Here is a 20,414-nt window from a genome sequence, read left to right as displayed (position 1 = left end):
GCTCTTGGCCTTGGAAATGTAGAAGTCAGTATGCCAGACAACAACAGCACCACCCTTCTCAGCAGACTTAATTACAAAGTCAGAGTTGGATCTAAGAGCACAGAATGCAGGTAGTTCACAGGGAGACAGGTTAGAACAGGTGGGCAAAGAAATTGAGGCGGGCAGATAAATTGAGGCAGCCAATGTCACATCGACAGTTTTCAATGTGCAAGTCATTTACAGATAAAAGGCCAGAGGAACGGTGAGTGTTGGAGGTGCGTGAAGGATCTGTGGGACAGGGAGAGGACTCTTGTCCAAAGAAATGAGCATAAAGGCGACAGAAGAAGAGTTCAACATTATGCATTAGAGTAGACACAGAGGGATAAAACTGAGATCTTTGCTGAGTACAGAACATTCAGCATCAGAGTGCGGAAGGTCCGGGGGACAGTGAATGCAGGAGAGGAGGTGGGGGTTGAGAGAGGGGACACGGTTAGAGAGAAGTAGCGAGGAGGAAGGTTCCATGGGGCCATGGGCATCCCTGAGTTGATGCATTTTGTGTTTTTTTTAATACCTGAAAGAAAAAGAAATAAAGTTTCTTGTTAGCACATTGAATGAACTGGAGGATGAAGTGGAGCTGGGGAGTGGTGCATCTCTGAGCCAGTTTGAAGTCGTGATGTTGGAGAGAGAGAGAGAGAGAGAGATTGACAGTGTGCATATGATAACACATGGCTTCTCAGAATGCAGTGAGAACAGCTGTCTGTGGAACGTTGAACATCAGAGAGATACCAATGATCCTGGGTGGATTCAAAGCATGAAGGATGAAACTGGAGTTGGAATCCACATGGGGTAAGTCTGAGCCGATGCAATCACTGAGATATTCGTTCTCCTAGGCTGACTGTTATCCACTTCTTTGTCTGTCCAACTGCTCTTCTCTCTCTTTGGGCTCTACCCCTTCCACCCACCCTACACTCTGTGTAGAAAACAACTTTTTTTTATTAGCAACTATCAATGCTGAAGAACAGTCACTGGACCAGAAACGTTAACTTTGATTTTCTCCTCAGAGGTTGTCAGATCTGCTGAGCTTTTCCAGCAATATTTGTTGTTTTTTTCCCTGATTTCCAGCATTCCTATTCCTTTTAGTTTTTATTAATAAAAAATCCAGTATATTTCAATGATTAAGCAGAATTTTGTAAAAAGCAATTTAATTATTGAGTTAATTACCTAGTGGGAGAATCTGGTTCATGTAGCCATCATTTCTAAAATGACATGCATCAGTTATACAGGGGGAGTCTGGGCTGGATTTTCATTAAAAGGTGCAAATATCGAGAGTCAGGAATTCTGGTCAGGGAGGCTTGAATAAACTGGAGGTGAGCCAGCTCCTCTGAAGGCAGGCCCAAGATGACAAAAGCAGCTGGAAAAAGTCAGCTGTTTACTGGGACATCAGTTCAGTTGGTGTCAGAACTGTTACATTCTTTGGCCCTCATACCAGTCACCCAATCTCTATGGTCACCCATTCCTTTGTTCAACTTCTGTACACTTTCCATTATATCATGCCCCTTCATCCTCTTTTCCACTATCCAAAATGCAATTTTTTGGCAAATTTGGTAATGCTTTGAAATGCTCCCAAAACTGATATTATAAGCAAACATGCTTGAAAATCCCATTTGATTAAAAAAAGCTCATTTTATAATCTCAATTAAGAGTCAAAACATTTCCTACCATTTCACAGCTTGAAATCTTGTGCAAGTAAACAAATAGGCATTTCAAACTCTTGAAAGAAAGATTATTACAAAGATAATGGAAATGTCAAACAAAGCCAGCACTTGGCAAAGATTGCCTGCAGTGCTGAGTTCAGTATCTACTTAGAATTTCAGCCAAACATTCATAACTAGGCCATCTGATGATTTTGTCAGAAGTTTGAACAAATTACTAGGTAATAGTTTTAGCAGATTTATTTTCCCTACAAACCTAGCGCTAATTTACTTCCCAATCATATCAATCAGTCATTTACACCTTCATTGTTAACAAAGGCCAGTGAGTGAAGTCCCATTTCTCCAAGCTCTGCTACTCGATCTTTAAAAACTTCAAATTCTCTTTTACAGAGAGATCACAAAATCATCTGTCCAGTGGAACTGAAGAGGAGAACCATTGTCAGTTCTATGAGCTGCATTGTTTGACCCTTCGTGGCACCATAGATACAAAGGCAAATATATACACATGCCAGTTGAAAAAACTATATAGACTGATCAACATCGCAATATTGACCTGATTATAAGCTTATGGAAATGAGTAGTAGTCCAAATTTTGTTAGCTAAACAGGTCTGCAAAATGTTTAAATTTATAATGGTGGCTAAAAATAAGTACAGAGAGGGCAAATGAAAAAAAAAATCAAAATGTTAAAAGAACCCTGGAATGCAGGTTCATAGTTCCTTGGAAGTACAGTGGCAGGTGGATAATATACTGAAGGCGAATTTGATATGCCTGCCTTTATTGGTCAGTGCATTGAGTATATGAGTTGGGAGGTCACATTGCAGCTCGACAGGATGTTGGTTAGGCCACTGCTGGAATACTGTCTGCAATTTTGGTCTCCCTGGTATAGGTAGGATGTTGTGAAACTTGCAAGGATTCAGAAAAGAGTTATAAGGATCTTGCCAGGGTTGGAGGGTTTGAGGTATAGGGGGAGGTTGAATAGGCTAGGGCTATTTTCCTTGGTGCATTGGAGGCTGAGGAGTGACATTATAGAAGTTTATAAAATCATGAGGGGCAATGGATAGGGTAAATAGACAAGGTCTTTTCCCCTGGTTGGGGGAGCCCAAAACTAGAGAACATTGGTTTAAAGTTAGAGGGTAAAAGATTTAAAAGGGATTGAAGGGGTAATTATTTCATGCAGAGGATGGTGCGTGTATTGAATGAGATGCCAGAGGAAGTGGTGGAGGCATTTAAAAGGCATCTGGATGGGTACATGAATAGGAAAGATTGAGAGGGATATGGACTAAATGCTGGCAAATGGTCTAGATTTATCAAGACCTATCTGGTCAGCATGGACTGAAGGGTCTGTTTCCATGCTGTACATCACTATGACTCTAAATAAAACCGTTGGTACCTTACCACAGAGGATGATGGGAATGTTTCCCTGGAATTTATCTTTGGAAGTGATCGATTCTACATAGATGAACTTAAAACAAAATCAAAATAATTAAATTCTGCTTCAAATATTCAGCTAACTACCCAGATGACCTCATAATCTGTACCATGCAGTCAGCATAACCTCAGATTGCTTACTTGTTAATAACCAATTGCCTTTGATGGCATTACTCCTCCAATATGTCCAGGGACCACAATCTTTGAGAGTGCAACCTATAGTGAGTGTAGTGCCTTTGTACTGTCCTGATCCTGACATCACCTCTGCATTCCTCAGTCACAAACAGAAGTGTTGACAGTCCCTTATCAATAATAGCTGAGCGCCATATTTGGAGATGGTCTCCACTGTCACGAGCTGCATGAATACCAGAACGCCCCTACACTACCTCATTGATTTCTGCAGATGTACGATACTGCAATTGCACCAATGCCCTTACCTAAACACTATGAACTTTAACATTTAAACGCCATTAGGAATGTCTCCTGCTTCTGACTGTTCAATATTGTACAGCGATCTCTTTTCCTTGGATGTGTTGCTGACCCAATGTATTTGCCATGTCTCACCACCAAAATCTCCAAGGAGCTCCCAATTTTTGCTTTATTGATGCTTCACCACATTTGGCAGGTTGTTATAACCCTGCTCCATGCCTCCATTAAATTTGTGGGAGTTGAGAAACCAGCATTTTGATTGGTGATGCAAAATTGCTGGCACATTGCCTCTGTATCAGCTTCCATTGCAAATAAAAGTCCAGCCCATTTTCTGCCTCTGCCAGCTGTTAGAAATAAATTTAGTGTTGAAGATACAAAGCATCTCTGATGATCGTTCCTGTTTTTACAAACAGGTGAAAGTTAGCTCAAAGCTCAACAAGTACAATTTTGAAAAATCAGCATATCTTTCCGATATGATTCCCAAAAACTGCCTGTTTTAATTTTTAGAAGTTAGCATCACAACATCAACAGAAAAATCACTGATTTCTCTTTTAAACTTCACTATAACAAATTAAGCTAAATCAATAAACTTGAAACATTGGTTAGAGACAAAATGCAGCAGATGCTGGAATCTAAAGTAGACAAACAGGAGCCTGGAAGAACATAGCAAACCAGACAGCATCATGAGGTGGAGAAGTCAACGTTTTGTGTATCAACACTTCTTCACGACTAGATGTTAGGATAGGGCAAATGACAGATAAAGGGGAGAGGGGATTTAGGGTGGGAAGAGTAGCGGAATGACGACGTAGTGATGGGTGGACACAGGTAGTGGGTACAACCCTGGTTGGTCGATGGGAGGGTTGAATCCAGTTGGTAGCTGGAAGATGGGATGCTGGCAGGATGCATCTTCGATGCAGTCATCAATGTAATGACAGAAGAGTTGGAGAACAGTACCATACTGAAGAGGTTCTGTTCGACATAACCATCAAAGAAGTTGGCATAGCTAGGGTCCATGCGAGTGTCCATGGCCACCCCATGGATTTGGAGAAAGTGGGAAGAATTGAAGGAAACATTATTGAAGGTGAGGACTAATTCGACGAGGCAGAAGAGAGTGCTGGTGGGTGGGGACTGTTGGAGAGGAAAAAGGCCTGCAGGACATCACTGTGGGGAACATGGATTCTCTAATTTCAAATTATCTTCTCACTGATCCCCCAGCTCTATTTCCAGCCTCACCACCTCCTTTCCATTCCACCTGCCAACCCTTCCTTCCAGCTACCAAGCAATTCATCCCTCCTATACTACCTGTGTCCACCTATTACTACCACACCATTTTGCAACTCTCCCCACCCCAACCATTCCCTCTATCTGTAGCTCGCCCTACCCTGATCTTCAGTCCTGAAGTCAAAACATTGACTTCTCCACCTTCTGATGCTGCCTGACTTGTTGTGTTCTTCTATTTTTCTAAACTCCAACCATTATTGGCATATGACATTTCAAGCAAAAAGGTAAGTATCATTTGAAATAAATGTATACAAACATTTGCCTCACGTAGTACAAGTACCCAAATCATTACTGAAACAAATGTGCAGCCTCAGTCTTTCCAACTTAACCTCTTGTTAAGGAACTCTCACTTCCCACTTAAAGAATTTGGCCCTTAAGTCACTTTTGGAAAAACATCCTGTGCAGAACCCCAAAGCTCGACTCTCAACAATATTTTCAGAGAATACCTTCTTTGAAACCTTTAAACAGGCTGATTGGCTCTAACAAAACTGAAACAGCAATATATTTTGTCCATTCCACATGCTCTCTCCCTGTCTTTCCCACTCTTGTCCTTTCCAACTATACAACACAGTAACTAAGTCTGTGCTCCTTTATCAAAGTCTTCTTCTTTCAGAAAAGTTCATTTTCAGACCTGTTGTAATGTGAAAGCCAATTAACTTACTACTTACCCTTTGCTTTTAAACTTTTATCCCTACAGCAATCACAAACCAAAAGGGTATTTCTCGGGATATGAAATGCTTGCTACTTAGTCCAATTACATCTTTTTTAGAATAGTTCCCAATTTCATTTTGAAATTAAAATCCAAAAGAAAATACAAACTTTCCTCCAAAGAACAGAGTCAACACATTGTCAGCTCCATATGTTTTCTTCAGTTTATGGAACATAAGACTAGAGCCACAACCGTGTAAATGATGTCAGTTTCCTCTCATGTATTCAATATTTAAGTATTGAGTATAAACTTAATCTAAAAATTCTGAAATTTGTCCTTGTTATTCAAAACTACATGCATACAAATTATTGAAATCCAAAAATAAATTGATACAGCTGATGATCTGGTATCGATATATCCTGGCCAATAGTTGCACATGGTTACAATACAAAATCCAAATTCAGAATCACAATTAAGCCAAAATAAACCCCTTCGCTTTTTGCATCTCATCAGTTGTTTTGGAAACAGTGGGATTGATGTTACTTTAAATTATTTTATTGAATCAGTCTGAAGTGTAAAATGTCATTCCTTTTGGATTCGAGCTAATTACAATACAACTTATTACTTTCATGAAATATAATTCATAAATTATTTCTAGCCGCATGGTTTGCAAATAATTATTTTTCTGCTAACTAAAGATTAGTAAGGAAAACATAGTCACAATGACAATTTATCAAGTATTGTGGGTGCAAATTCATAGACAGCAGGGATTAATTATTGGAGTGACCTTTTGCACATAGAATAGGAAATATATGCAAACCAAAAATTGTAACAAGCATAATTTACAAATGCTTCACTCTTATTAGCACGTCATTGATTGTGTACTTACGTTTCAACTCAGACCTGAAACCATAATCTTATAAATCAGAAAATAGAGCAAAAATAATTTAGTCAAACTGATGACATCAGTTCTGACAAATTGTTGCTGATATTAACTTTTCTGATATGAGGATTTCCTGATTGTACGTGAAGAGAGGATAATAATCATCACATTGTAATTCTTGTGCACAATGTAAGAGCAATATAGGACTCCATCTTGAGCAACCTGGACTAGGAGATTAATTTGAGAAATATCATAAACACAGAAAATCAAAGCAACAAAGCAAGACAGATCAAACAAGTACATATCAATTCAGAGCAAAACATTTTAGCCCTAACTTAGCACCTAATTTTCTCATATATAAACAGAATCAGATATTTATAGCACAGAAGCCACTCTTGCTCATTGCATCTGTGCAAGATGAGAAAGAGCTATCCATCCTAATCTAATTTTCCAGCGGCTGAACTACAGTCTTGTGGGTCACAGCAAGTCCACATCCAGATATTTGCTAATTGCAATCAAGGTTTCTTCCTCAACTCCTCATTGAGAGTGACTATCACCCTCAGGCTGATGTGATCTTTCCCAATTTCTCACTAATAAAGATTTCAATTCTTAAGTATTTTCAATTCTTCACACTGGTTATTGACCTCTCCCTAAGAGAAATTGATCCTTTCTATAGGCCTCTCATAATTCTATCCACCACAAGTGTAAAAAATTTACATTTCTATTTAATTGCCTCTATTCCAAAGATACCATCTCAGTCTGTTCAATCTTTCCTAACAACTAAAAAAGTTTCCATCCTAGCAACAGCAAGTCAATCTTTCCTGGAATACTGTTCTCAGAATTGCATGCAGAACTCCAGTTGTGATCTAACTAATATTTTTACACATTTAAAGTGTAATCTCCCAGCTCAGAAATGTATGCCTCTGCTAATAAATGAAAACACCCCACTTCTTAAGCACCTTATCACCCTTTTCTACTGCCTCCAATCAAGGGGTAGATGCTCATTTCGTTTCACTTCTCAGGAGTGGGGATCATGGATCGGAGGGTCAAAGTCAAGAGTGGGGGATGGCTTTCAAATGCCAATCACTTGCCACCTATATTGCCTCCAACTGTCCCAAGGTTAAAGCAATGGAGCCTCCCCTCCCCAATCCATCAGGCACGTTGCCCTGGGTACCAATACAAAACAATTTAACTTATACATCTCAACATGACGTCCTGAATTGCTTTGCATGGACTTTGATTCTGTCAGTCTTCTCTGGACAGATCCTCAGAATGACATTAATTCTACAACTAGAAACAATACATGTTATCAAGATGAAATATGTGTGGCTCTCAAGCTGATCTTTGTATTTTAGCTCCTTGTATGACAGGGGTGAGTGGATACTGTCTATGGCTATTTTGATGTGACAATAACTTCCATTTCTCAATTATATTACCTAATGGTACTTATCTGGTGTCATTGTTGTAAGGCCCTGAATTTTCTTTTGTTAATTATGTCAGTCTCATTGCAGGCAACATTAAAAATTACACAACAGTATATTAAGTACTTGAAACTTTATCATTGAAGGTGTCTCCTGGGTTACCAGTTGAGATTGTCGTCCCACAGCACAAAATAAGGACTGCTTGACGTTTGAACAAAAAGACCACGTTGAATGTTGGTTTAAAACACTCCAAAACGTTGGGAAGTGAAGGCCCTTATGTGGGTTAATTGACATAAGAGCCTTAATTATGTGGCAAGACAAAAGTCCCCAGTGGACCATCTGACACAGTACTTAGGTGGCAAGAAGAGGGTGAGTATCTCAGGGACAAATCTTCAAATAATTTCCCCTTCTCACACATCCAGGAAGGGAAATATTTCTCTTTGTTTTGACTCAAAAAGCTCAGTCCTCTCAAACAGAGGATTTGTCGCAATTGATTTATTTGCATCCATATAGAGAATTTGAATGTGTGTTTGGACTTGAGTGACTAACTGGATAGACTGCTGCAGATGCAGTCTGAACAGAGAATTATGCAGTTTCAACCTTATACTTGCCAGCTTTTACATCACTAATTCAATTTCAGCATTCCATTTGCTTTGATTAACATCATTGTGCATCAACTAAAAATGTTAAGTTTAATGAGTTATATCAGAAAGTGTTCTCAACATCAGCTATGGTCAGTTATAAAATATTCAAAGGGATTCACATTGTTCTTTCTTTCGGATTAAAGTTTCCTATTAATCTTAAAATAAAATTGACTTTAAAAATATACAAGCCTTTCTCTACAACCACAACAAAATGACTAATAGCAGGGCAGACTTTGCAGAAAATACTGTGAAGTTTATTCCTGTAACTTTCTGCCCAAAACATCCTTCCCCACTTAAGTTGCTGTTAATGTGAGCCAGTAATGTCGCAAGACAAGGCTACTGGAACCTCAGTAAAACATGCCAACTAACAGGGTATTTCCTTAAACAGTTGAAACTTTATTGCTGGAACAGCACAGCAGGTCAGGCAGCATCCAGGGAACAGGAGATTCGACGTTTCGGGCACAGGCCCTTCTTCTGTGCCCGAAACGTCGAATCTCCTGTTCCCTGGATGCTGCCTGACCTGCTGTGCTGTTCCAGCAATAAAGTTTCAACTTTGATCTCCAGCATCTGCAGACCTCACTTTCTCCTCGAAGATTTCCTTAAACAATCTAAGTGAAGCACTGGGAAACAACCTTGTCCTTGGAGACATGGATATTGTGGGTTTGGAAGGTACAATTGAAGAAGCCTTGGTGAATTGTTGCAGAGAGTTTGTAGATGGTACACAATGCTGCCACAGTAAGGCGCTGGAGGAGGGAGTGAATGTTTACGGTGGTGAATGGGGTGTCAATCCAGCAGACTACATGGTCCAGATGGTGTCAAATTTCCCAAATATTGGGATTTGCATGCATCTCAGCAAGTGAAAGCATTCACCACACTCCTGACTTGTTCCTTAGACAAGCTCTGGGCTCACAGGAGGTGAGTTATTTGCCACAGAGGTCCTAAATTCTGAGCTGTTCTTTTAGCCATTGTATTCATATGGCTGTCTCAATTCAGTTTCTTGTTAAGCAGAAACTCTTTTCTTTACAATATTCTTCCATGGGATTTGGGCATTGATGGTAAGGCCAGCATTTATTCTTGATCCTAATTCCCCATGATGGAAATAGTCATTGTCTAGCACTTGTGAGATAGTTTGTAGGCTTACAAATTGGGAACATCTGTTCTTAGTGTCAATGGATCTGTGTAAATAAGGTGTTAACATTTGTTCACTTGTGGAATGTGCGGTAGTACTTTCTTCTCATACCAAGGGCTAGAAGATTGCGCATATTTCACAGTTGGATGTCAGATAACTAAATTTCTGGCTTATATTGAAGACTCTTAACAAAACTCATACTCAATAGGAAAAGAACTTGTAATTTAATAAGGTGAGTGGAATATGCATGTAATAGAATAATCCTGATACATTTGCATGTACACCACACTAAGCAGATTTGAATTTATGAAGCTCAGCTCCCTAATCTTGACTGTTCTGGAAGGTGAATGTCTCATTTTCCTTACAAGCTAGGAAAACACAAAGGCTGAAACTGAGATAGTAAGAAAGTTGGAAGACGTCATGATGTACTAGCCACAGCAATTGACCATTTGGCCTGGCTTGATCAAGGTTTCCCACTTTGTTGTGCATGTAGCTTCATTAGTCAAGTGTACTTAGACTTGTCAATGAGTTTCTCTTCCTCTGAAAACTTTTGCCATTTTATTGCTGCTTATCTGATTAAGGACATGTGGCGTTTTTGTAATTTTAATACCAAATTCTGTAAAGACAGCTTGTTTGCAGCAATAAGAGGAGTAGCCTGAGAGAGCTCTTAGGGGTAAGAGCTGGCACTGCTACTCTGCTGATGGTTTTAGAACCTTAGCTCAAGCCTGGCTTGTAGGTATCTTTGTTATAGCGTAATTGGAAAATAAAGGTAATAATTTAAACTAACCTGTTTGTAAGAGTTTTATATTTGAGACTACCACAGATTATGATCTCTGGGACGAACCACGAGAAACTTACAGATCAAGTCCATCAGGGATTCCCTGAGCCATCTCGAATAGGTACTTTAATACTTGTGTGATGCAAATGTTGCTCGCTATTTATCAGCCCAACCCTGAATGTTGTCCTGGCCTTGCTGCACATAATCATGGGCTGCATTAGTAAGTGAGAATTGGCAAATGATGAACATTACAGAGTCATCAGCTAACATTCCCACATTTGACTTTACGATGGAGGGAAGGTCATTGATGAAGTAGCTGAAGATGGTTGGGTTGAGGATACTACTTGAAGAATTAGGATTAGTGGTGCAGTGGTAGTATCCTTACCTCTGAATCAGGAGGCCCAGATACAAGACCTATCTGATCCTTGTACTGGTTGATTAGAAGATATCTAACCTGAAGAATCCTTGCAATGATGTCCTGGAAAAAGTAATTGACCTCCATCAAGAAAAATCTTCTTGCTTTGTCCCATGTATGATCTTAAATGTTTGACTAGAGAATATTCCCCTAATTCCCAGTGACTCCAGTTTTGCTGGGGCTCTTTGATGCTCTCCTTGGTCAAATACTGCTTTGATGTCAAGGCCAGTCACTCTCACCTCACCACATATGCATGTTAACATAAATAATAAGTACTTGCTATTAATATATAGTGATGGGATTAAGACTTCTGTTTGTCAAAATATCTTAGTGTCAACATGAAGGGGAGAGAAATGTACAAATATTTAACTTGCCTACTTGCGGCATTAGGAGAACTGTCTGTTGTGTCAGTGTGTGAAAGAAGCTGTGCACATGAGTGTATATGCTAGCCTTTACAAAATACAACCATCCTCGTCCAATCATATCTACACTCTTAAAATAATTCTACAATAAGCATGCATTTTGTGACACACTTACGTATTCAAGTTGAGAGTTTTAAAACTTTTTTTTACTAAAGGTTGTGTGAAATTAAATGTGCAAGTCTTACAAAGAGGTGATTGTTTCAAAACTGGGGGCAGAACTGGCAAAATGTGAACTGAGCTGAAATGACCTCACAAACATACATTAATAATAGCCAGAAAAAGAACAGCAAATCTAATGAGCTTGAGTTATTCAGTCATGTTGCAAATAAAGCAATGTGACTCAATTCTCCTGCTCTGCCAGCAGCTATGTGATATCCTAGATCTACCAAAAAAAATTTAAAATAAAATGTTAGGGCAATTTGAAGCAAAACAAATTGCAAGAAAGCTGGAAAATCAAAGACCATGATGTTCACAGACATAAATACTATGAAGGTGAATGGACAAGTTATAAGGCTGTTTCATTTTTTATAAAAATGCTTGATTTCCTAAATGGAGGAGGAAAACATAAATGCAAGTAAGTTATGCCAAATGTTTATAAATCAGCTGGTGTTTTGACAACTTCTGGACACCATATAAGATCAAGAGAGCAATGTTAGAGGGATTAGATATGATACACACTGTTTATTAAAACAGTATCTGGTAGTGGTAGAGGGGTTTCAATTATGAGAAAACATGAGAGACATTGAGACTGGTCTCCTAACAGTACAGACAATTGAAAAGAAATTTAATGGAAGAGTTCATTATTGTGAAGAGTTTTGATACAGTAAATGGGTATACACTGCTTCCACTGGGCAGAGGGGTTCACTAACCAAAAATACAGAGATTTACAATAATGGATAATGGAGCCATAATGAATGATTCATAATTTTATTCGGTAAAACGTTATGAGTCAGAGCACACCATACAAAGGTGATGGAAGCAGATTCAGAAGTAATTTTCACAAGTGAACTGGATAAATATTTGAAACTTAAACATGCTCAGCAATATGAAGAAAGAGGTGTCAGACTAATTGGATAGCTGTTTAAAATGGCACAATGAGCCGAATGGCATTTCTCTGTGTTTTAAGATTTCGTGGTCCTAATAATTTTAATAGCATTCATGGATAAGAGAAATGTGAGTTAAAGTAAACTATTCTGACCATAAATCCTGATGTTAACTTCCCACTTGCCTTTTATACCTAGTAATTTCAGTCCTTCAGGAAGACATTGGCTCATTTCGATCATTTGTAGTCTTTCAGCACCTATCCTGTGAGTCAAGGTAATTCAGGATCATTGACATCCAGCTTGGTTAAATAATTGCGTAATTTGTATCCTTCATTTCCACTTATTTATCAAATTTAAAATATTTCACACCTTACTTGACATTAAATTCATGTTCTCTAACTCGCATATCATTCTCAATTTCCTATGGTCTGTTCACCATCTACAAAACTCAAGTCAGAAATGTGAGATGCATTCAGTCTAAACACTCAATGAGTGCGACACCATATAGGACACCCCATTCACCATGTTAAACATTCACTCCCTCCACCAGTAACACAGTGACAGTGACAGCATTGTGTACCATCTATAAACTCATTGCAGTAACTCACCAAGGCTTCCTCAATTTAACCAGTTCAAATTTACAACAACATAAGTGAAGAAGAATTCATGGGAGCATTATTACTCGAAGGTTCATCTCCAAGTTCACTCATCATCCTGAACTGGAACTACATTTCCCATCCTTTACTGACCTCCCATCCTAACAACCCTGTGAATGCATCTATATTACATGAACTGCAGCAGTTTATGTAGGCAGCCCATCACGACCTTCTCAAGAAGAATTAGGAATAGAGTTGGGGAACAATAAATGTTAGCCCAACCAGTGATGCTCACATGCCTGAAAGAATATACCACAATTTGGAACACTTTATATGTCTCTGATGCATTAAGGACCTTACTTCATTACTACCTGCTTCGATAGGTCCTCATCTTCACATATTTTTGTCTGTAAACGGACAACCCAAAGAGAGTCATAGTGCATGCATTCTTGTTGCTTTGTCTTTGGATTGTCATTTATGTAATTAACCCAAGACCGTGTGAGATGGTGGATGTATTTGAGAAAATTCTGAAATATCAGGTGAGAATTTGAAAGAAAGCTGTTATCGGTGCTTTTTAAGGAAAAACTGCATTTTCTCTTAAGAGCCACGCTAACAGCAAGGAGGTTCAGGAAGCAAATTGTTCACTTGGACTTAAGTCTTTGACAAGCTTTTGCATGGTAGATTAATTAGTAAAAAGGTTAGATCACATGGGATTCTGGGTGAGCTTGCCAAATAGATTGGTGGTAGGAGATAGAGGATAACAGTGAAAGGTGGTTTTAGGACCGGAGGCTGGTGACCAATGGTGTTCCACAGGGATTGGTACTGGGACCACATTTGTTTGTCACTTATATAAATGATTTGGATGAGAATTTAGGAGGCATGATTAGTAAATTTGTGGATGACACCAAAATTGGTGGTGTAGTGGATAATGAAAAAGGTTATCTAAGGTTACAAAGAGATCCTGATCTATTGGGTCTATGTGCTGAGGAGTGCCAAATGGAGTTTAATCTGGATAAATGAGGTATTGCATTTTGGTAAAACAAACAACGGCAGGATTATAGAATTAATGGGTTGGGTTGTTGCAGAACAGAGAGGTAAAAACAATGACTGCAGATGCTGGAAACCAGAGTCTAGATTAGAGTGGTGCTGGAAAAGCACAGCAGTTCAGGCAGCATCCAAGGAGCAGTAAAATAGATGTTTCGGGCAAAAGCCCTTCAGCAGAACAGAGAGACCTAGTGGTTCAGGTACATAATTCTTTAAAACTTTGGGTCACAGGTGGATAAGAAAGCTTTTAGCACGCTTGCCTTCATTGCTTAGATCTTTTGCATATAAGACTTGGGACATCACAAATGAAGTCGTCCAGGGCATTGGTGAGGCCTCGAGTGCTGTGTGCAGTTCTGGTCATCCTGTCGGAAGGATATTATTAAATTTGGAAAGGTTCAAAGAAGATGTACCAGGATGTTGCCAGGAATGGAGGGTTTGAGTTATAAATATAGCTTGGATAGGTCGGGACTTTTTTCACTGAAGTGTAGGAAGTTGAATGGTGACCTTATAGAAATTTATAAAATCATGAGGGGCATAGACAGGGTGAATGGAAAAGGTATTTTTTCTAAGGTGGGGCAGTTCAAAACTAGGGAGCATATTTTTAAGGTGAGAGGAGAAAGATTTAAAAAGGACACAAAAGGCAACTTTTCTTTTAAAAAAAGAATGGTTAGTGTTTGGAATGAACTGCTGGAGGAAATGGTGGATGCAGATACAGTTACAATATTTAAAAGACATTTGGATAAGTACATGAATAGGAAAGGTTTGCAGGAATGTGGGCCAAATACAGGCAGGTAGGACAATTTTAGTTTGGAAACATGGTTGGCATGGACTGATAGGACCAAAGGTTCTGTTTCCATGCTGTAGGACTCTATGACTGACACCAAAAGGTAATTATGAAAAAGAAAAACAGGAAATTGACTACTTTGATTTGTACAAATCAAAGAAACACAAAGAACAGGAACAGGGGTATTGTGCTATTCAATACAATTATGACCAATCTCCAACTCAGTATCCTTTTTCTGATTTCATCCTAAACTTTTGATCCCTTGAGCCTTCAGAATTATATTGATCTCTTTCCTGAAAGCATTCAAAGGTTTGGCCTCAACCATTTTCTGTGGCAGAGAATTCCAAATGATCACCACTCTCTGGGTGAAGAGATTTCTCATCTCAGTCCTAAACAGCCCATTCCATATACTTAGACTATGGCCTCAGTTCTGGACTCCAGAATTGGGATCAATCTTCCTGAATTTATCCTGTCTGGTCCTGTTAGAATTTTATAGGTTTCTATGTGATCCTCTCATTCTTCTAAACTTCAGTGATTATAATCGTAACTGATATAGCCTCTCTTCATATGTCAGTCTTGCCATCCCAGAAATCAGTCTGGTAAACCTTCTATGTCCTCCCTCCATAGTTAGAATATCATTCCTCAGATAAGGAGACTAAAACTATACACAATACTCCAGGTGTGGCTCACTGTATGATTACAAGAAGACACCCTTTCTCGTGTACTTGAATCCTCTCACTATGAACGCTGACATACAATTTGCCTTCTTCACTGCTTGCTGCACTTGCATGCCTACTTTCAGTAATCATTGTACAAGTACACCAAGGTCTCATTGCATGTCCCTCTTTCCCAAGCTATTTTCCCAAGGCAAATAACAATCTGCCTTCCTGTTTTTGCTACCATTCTGAATAACCTCACATTCATCCATACTACTTCCTTTGCCATGCATATGCCTACCCACTCAACTTGTCCAAATCATGCGGAGGCATCTCTGCATCCTCCTCATAGTTCATCCTCCCATCCAGCTTAGTGTTGCCTGTAAACTTGGTGATGTTACAATTAGTTCCCTCATCTAAATTATTCACATATATTGTGAATAGCTGGGGTCTAACAGCTGATCCCTGTGGTACCCTACTAGTCACTTGTTGCCACTCAAAAAAGAATTATTTATTTCCACTTTGTTCACTGTTTGCCTGCTACGCAGGCCAGTAACTACCCCTAAACCCACGTAGCTTAATTTTACATGCTAATCTTAAATGAGGCCTTATCAAAAACCTTCTGAAAGTCTAAGTAAAGGTTTTCCCTTATCAGCTCTACTCGTTACATCCTTGAAAAATTCTAGTTGAGCTATGAAGCATGATTTCCCTTTCATGAATCCACACTGATTCTGTCCAATCTTGTCACAGTTTTCCAAATTCTCTGCTGTTAAACTTTAATGGACTCTAGCATTTTCTCTAATACTTTTCAGTAAAGCACTTAATGGGTTAACATTATTGCATTGTCAACAATAAGCAGGTAGGGCGAAACTACAGAAAATAAAGATTAGCACAATTTAGCCTCATAAATGTCAACTGTAAACTATAGTTAACTTGTTTGACAAAGAGGCCAACTTCAATGAATACTTGTTTTGAAAATGAACTACAGTTTTCATTATTGAATGTTTTTGCAAACCAAGTAAAACCTTCCTTTTTCAAGCATCTAATGGTCCTATGCAGTTTTCTGGAGTGTTATGATAGCATCCCTAAAAAAATGATTTCAAGGAAATTGAAAATCACACGGTTAACAGTGGGCCTTCTACACCTGAAATCTGGATTCCAATGCAGCATATATGCCTAAGAAAACTTGAGTTTGTGCCATTTAATTCATCACAAGATAGTACAGACTGCACATAGAACTGTCTCTTAGATCGGTTTAAGAATCCAATCTGACAAAGTCAAAAAGAAGGGGACTAATTTGTAACACTGAACCCAAACTGTTACAGTGCAGGCCACTTTAAGACACCTTATTGCACAGGGTAAAAACAGAGGTTCATTGTGCATCCAACTGCTGTCATACCTCAAGTGGGAGTATTAAATCAGACTTTATAATAACTACTTTGACTGAACACAATCAAACAAGCAATGCAATGAACAACGTAGCATTGTCTAATACAAATAAACTCTCATCCAAGGAAATGTTTCTTCAATGCTTAATCTTTAAATCGGGAAAACAGAATCAATTACAGGCTGATCTTTATATGGCTCCCATCTTGAATATCAAGAGACAGCTGACACTATCATTTTTACAGTCTCTTTAAAAAAGAAAAGAGCAACATAAGGCAAAAATCAAAGCTAAAATGGTTTGACACTGCAAAAGAGGGGATAATTGTGTAAGTGAAGACAGTAAATTGTTTTACTCAGAGTTATAAAGCACAGAAACAGACCCTTCGGTCCAACTCATCCGTGCCAACTATATATCCTAAGCTGATCTAGTACCATTCACTAGCGTTTGGCCCATATCCCTCTAAACCCTTTCTATTCATGTACCCATCCAGATGACTTTTAAATGTTTTAATTGTACCATCTTCCACCACTTCCTCAAGCGGCTCATTCCATACAAGCACCATCCTCTGTGTGAAAAAGTTTCCCTCATGTCCTTTTTAAATCTTGCCCCTCGCATCTTAAACCTATGCCTCTAGTTTTGGGCTCACCTCTGGGAAAAAGATCTTGGCTATTCACCCTATCCATGCCCTTTAGGTTTTAAAAATCTCTATAAGGTCACCTCTCAGCCTCCGATGTTCCAGGAAAAAGTGCCCCAGCCTATTCAGCCTCTCCTTATAGCTCAAACCCTCCAATTCCAGCAATATCCTTATAAATCTTTTCTGACCCCTTTCAGTTTAAACAACATCTTTCCTATATCAGGGAGACCAGAACTGCATGCAGTATAGTGTCCTGTACAGCCGCAAAATGACATCCCAACAGACTATACTTAATGTGACCAATGAAGACAAATGTTCCAAATGCCTTCATCACCACCCTGTCAACCCGTGACTCCACTTTCAAGGAACTTGTGCACCTACACACCTCGGTTTCTACCATGTACTATTGATATAAATCCTGCCCGGTTTGCCTTACTGAAATGCAACACCTCACGTGAGGGAATTGGTTTAGCTCAGTTGGCTGGACTGTTGGTTTGCACAGCAGTGTGATAACGACGGCATGTGTTCAATTCCCATCACTGGTTTGAGGTTACAATGAAGTACTCTCCTCAACCTCTTCCCTTGCCTGAAGTCTGGTGGTCCTCAGGTTAAATCACCACCAGCCACTTCCCTCTCTAATGAGACAGCCGTCCCTATGGTCTGGTAAGACTATGGCAACACAAAAATACCTCACATTATTTAAACTAAACACAATCTGCCACTCCTCAGCCCGTTTGCCCAACTGATCAAGGTCCCATTGTACTCAGAGCTAAGCTTCTTCACTCTCCGCTACACCACTAATTTTGGTGTCATCTGCAAACTTACTAACCATATCTCCTATATTCACATCCAAATCATTTATATAAACGAAGAAAAGCAATGGACCCAGTAACGATCCTAGCGGTACACCGCTGATCACAAGCCTCCAGTCCGAAAAACAACCCTCTGTCTCCTACATTCAAACCAATTTTGTATCCAACAGGTTTTTTGTTGGGCAAGTCTAATGTTACATAAATCAGTGTAGCTAGGACATTCATTTAACCTTAATACTCAAATGTTAGTGTCTCAATCACAAGATAAGGAAGACTGCAAATTTACTGAATATGCAAATTATATTAAAGGTTAATCTATCATACATATCAAGAAACAAAACATTGAAATCGTTCCAGTTAAGTTTGCCTTTTTAAGTAGTTTCCTAAGAAATGTTTAAAGTTTGACAATCATTTGTTTCAATGTGAGCAAAGTTTTATGCAATTCACACATATGCGTTTAATGAAGTGTGCTTCTGTAGAATAAATAGGCAGTGTCCTGGCACATATTACCATTGAACTGAAGCCCGAATAGCAAAAGCAGGGGGCTTAGTGATTATATTGGGGGTGGGGGAATCTGGGCTACATCTGAAAGATAACGGTAGTGTTAGGAAGGGCGAGGGGGCGGGTGTTATATAAAGGAAGACAGGACGTATTCAAACGTCGCACTCAAATGGTAGAGATTATCAAAGTTCTCTCGCAGTCGAGCGCCCACGGAAAGTCAAAAATTACGATTTGGGAACGTTCAAATTACAATAAATGTTTACTCCCTAATGTACAGAGCAGAACTGACATCATATGAAAGTAACAAATGTCTAAAAGGACTAAAATTCCCCTTCAGAAACAAATGAGCTAATAGACATTTGCTGAATTTGACAACTGCATTGCTGGAGCTACAGCCTGTCATTAAATGATGCAATCAGCACAAGTTGAATTAAAGCCCCAGGAAACAACCATTGTCCCCACTCTGTTGTGTGTGTCTCCCCCCTCCCCCGAGCTGAGCAGATTCTCAAAAATCCTCCTTCCTACCTCCCGCAACTGCAGAGAAAACAAACTGTTGATGTTCGGCGAGCCGTGCTGACATCTGTAACGGGAGACTTCCGCAGACGCTCAGTAAGAAGCCACACCTAGAACGGATCTGACAAGAGGCGGAAAGTTCTCGGCTGCTTCCCAGCTGAGTGTCAGCGGGCAAAGCCCCTCGGTTCCCAGCCGCTCCTGCACTCGCCGTCAGCTCAGCCCCGGGCAGCGATCTGCTCCCTGCGGTCACAGCGGGAAGAGAGGGGGAAGCTCGGGCATTTCTTATTGAAACTTGAGCAGAGCCATTGCCCAAAGTTGGGAGTGTGGATCCGGGTCTCTCGTCAGTGATGTAATGTTTGCAGCTGGCTGGCTCGGGGACACTTTTAAAAAAAAACCGGGCAGCAACAACGACAAAAAAAAACCCCCACAATAACCCTGAAGTGCAGCCGAGTTGGACCCTGCCCTCCCCAGGGGAGGGAGCGAGCAAGTGTCCTCGGTGCAGCTTCTCGCGGTGCCCGGGGCGGGGGAAGCTGCGCGTGCCGTGGGGGCGCGAGTGTGTCTCCACCACAGGAATGCTGGCCACGAGGGCAAGTCTGCTCCAGCAGCCTGGGCTTGCCAAACTCTCAACAGTGCAACCGACAAACACAGAACCTGCAGCTTTTCAAACTCAAAATTCCTGAGCGCTAACCTTAACCTTTACCTTTCCTCGGCGGCTGCCCGTGACTGGAGAACTTGCTGCCTATCTCTTGCGTGATGTGCGGGCGCCGGTATTGGACTGGGGTGTAACAAGGTTAAAAAAATCACACAACACCAGGTTATATATAGTCGAACAGGTTTATTTGGAAGCACTAGCTTTCTGATCGCTGCTCCTTCATCAGCTGGAGAAGTCAAAGTTTCCTGCTTCAAGAAGAAAGGTTATACCTGAAACTAAAATGTTGACTTCTCCACCTCCTGCTGCTGCTTGGCTTGCTGTGTTCTTCCAGTCTCCTGCTTGTCTACTTTGGATTCCAGCATCTGCAGGGTTTAATGTGTCTCTCTGGAAGCAGTACAGCACCTGCTGTTCTTATTTGCTTTACTATTGGGATGTGGGCACCTGATGAAGGAGCAGCAGTCCAAATGCTAGTGCTTCCAAATAAAGCTGTTGGACTATAACCTGGCGTTGTGTGGTATTTAAATTTTGCATGACCTCCTGCAAGTGTTTTCTAATATAAATTCCTGAGCACTCATGTTTATTGTGGTGACAACTTTCCAAAACTTGCCCCCCACCCCCAAC

At 40.0% G+C, this 20,414-nt stretch overlaps 1 protein-coding gene across 2 annotated transcripts in view; it reads right to left on the bottom strand.

The window, feature by feature from the left end:
- The window catches only part of wipf1b (WAS/WASL interacting protein family, member 1b), a 128,212-nt gene extending 108,301 nt beyond the window's left edge, over positions 1–19,911 (bottom strand). The window contains exon 1 of one of the 2 annotated variants that reach the window (XM_043693583.1): positions 19,842–19,911. The gene's annotated coding sequence lies outside the window, so the exon portion shown is untranslated. Of the gene's footprint in view, positions 1–19,153; positions 19,658–19,841 lie in introns of those variants that run through there. The other variant, XM_043693581.1, reaches the window with a different exon arrangement.
- Between the last annotated feature and the right edge of the window lie 503 nt (positions 19,912–20,414).

The sequence above is a fragment of the Chiloscyllium plagiosum genome, chromosome 7, assembly GCF_004010195.1.
Source record: "Chiloscyllium plagiosum isolate BGI_BamShark_2017 chromosome 7, ASM401019v2, whole genome shotgun sequence".
NCBI classification, from domain to species: Eukaryota; Metazoa; Chordata; class Chondrichthyes; order Orectolobiformes; family Hemiscylliidae; genus Chiloscyllium; species Chiloscyllium plagiosum.
The sequence above is the reverse complement of the archived record's forward strand: the minus strand, read 5'-3'. Positions and strand labels throughout refer to the sequence as shown.